This window comes from Etheostoma cragini, unplaced genomic scaffold, assembly GCF_013103735.1.
Source record: "Etheostoma cragini isolate CJK2018 unplaced genomic scaffold, CSU_Ecrag_1.0 ScbMSFa_1568, whole genome shotgun sequence".
Classification (NCBI taxonomy): Eukaryota; Metazoa; Chordata; class Actinopteri; order Perciformes; family Percidae; genus Etheostoma; species Etheostoma cragini.
In genome coordinates, this window is record NW_023265636.1 from 1 (window position 1) to 1,839 (window position 1,839).

At 38.1% G+C, this 1,839-nt stretch overlaps 1 non-coding gene across 1 annotated transcript; it reads right to left on the minus strand.

The window, feature by feature from the left end:
• Positions 1-419: 419 nt before the first annotated feature.
• On the minus strand, positions 420-491 carry trnaq-cug. The gene has a single exon. It is a non-coding gene; the product is annotated as a tRNA-Gln (tRNA).
• Positions 492-1,839: the final 1,348 nt, after the last annotated feature.

A 1,839-nucleotide genomic window follows, 5' to 3' on the forward strand; every position in this document is an offset into this window, starting at 1 on the left:
TTAAAACCACATGCAGTCACAGAAAATACAAACAGGGAATAGAAAATGTCAGACAAAGAATATGAAATGAAAAGTCTCTAAAATAGGAAAATATAATTTTAATCTACCAAACAACAATAACTGGAGAGCATCCAATTAAACATGGTCGACTTCCAGTATGTCGGTAATGAAGAGAGGAACGTTTGGACATATTACAGATTAATTTTATTTTTATTTAACCGCAATAAAACAATCCCATTGAGCTACAGTAACTCTTATTTCAGGGAGTCATGCCAAGACAGGCGGCAATAAGTTTCATAATACAATACATAAAAAACAGTACAATGGTTCCATAATACACCACCAATCTCTATAGATGCTACAACACAAACAATACATTACACTTAACTTAAGCCAGTGCATACATACAACTTGAAAACAGGTTCCACCGAGATTTGAACTCAGATCGCTGGATTCAGAGTCCAGAACGCTAACCATTACACCATGGAACCTAGAGAAGTGTTTACTAGGCAGTTTCTTTTATAATATCCACACATTTGATATTAAAGGCACACAACAATCACAACGAAGATGAAAAAGCTACAATTATTGGCCAACTTAAGTCATTTACTTAGCTAATCGTTCAGAGGATGTGGGAAAAGGGCAAGTGAAGAACAGGTTTTAAAGGACTTGCCACATTGAATACAGCAGTAGATACGTCTACTGTGTACAAACACATGGTAACTTTACTTCTGTTGACAATAAAGATGCTAAAACAAAGCTACACTTGCAATTGAGTGTCTTGCGCTCATTCATGTCCTCTTAAATACAAATAACTGCTAAGTTCTTTATTCCCAATATCATGTCTCAGACATTAGTTCCAGATGAAAGCACTAGTTGTCAAAAGTGGGATTTGAATACACGCCTCCAGTGGAGACTGGGACCTGAACGCAGCGCCTTGGACCGCTCGGTCATCCTGACTCATCCAACAGAATCTCAGTAGGACTTGTCTAAAAAATTATTATATAGTAAATTAAACATGATATGATATATTAAGTTCTCAGTCATTCATGTCATAGTTAACAAGGGAAGGTTTCTCAACTGTCAGCTGTTGGAGCTAAATCCTGCTCCGGTCTCAGGGTTCAGTCAATTAATAGTCAGAATCTCAGATGTTGATATGTGAATCATTTTTATTACATGGGATATCCCAGAGACAAAGTTACATAGATCAAGCTATTCCAGCTCTCCCCTTCCTTTGTCTGGCTCTTCGGCTCCCTGGTCTCATTCACTCAGGGTCGGGTCTCCAGGTCCCAGTGGTATGATGTTTGTGTGCTTATTCGTAATCGTTCAGTTGGAATGTGACTGAAAGTTTATGACCCTTTCAGGACCTGCAGAGAAAAGATAACATGCTTTTAACTTTTACCTTAAATGTATAATGCAAATCAAACACAACGTTTAAGCACATATAACATTTTAAATTCCAACAGAAACCACCAGCAAAATGACTGATACATCATCATTTCCGAAATTTTCTTGGATGCCAAATATTTGAATTCAAAGTCACAATCCAATTGACATGTAAGAACAATACAATGCATGTCCAGCTTCTACATTTCCGCATGAGTCAGCTTCCCCAATTTCTGAGTAACAGAAAAATAGCCTGATAAGCATACATGTGGCGCTTAACCTCAAAAAGTCATAAAGCAAATGTTTGTGGCTTAAAGATCAAGCTCCCGCTCATGAAACGTCAGACAGTTGTGGTCTCTGTGGCGCAATAGATCGGCGTAGTCGGCTGTTAACTGAAAGGATGGTGGTTCAAGTCCACCCAGGGATGTTTATTTCTTATAAACCTGTAGAGAG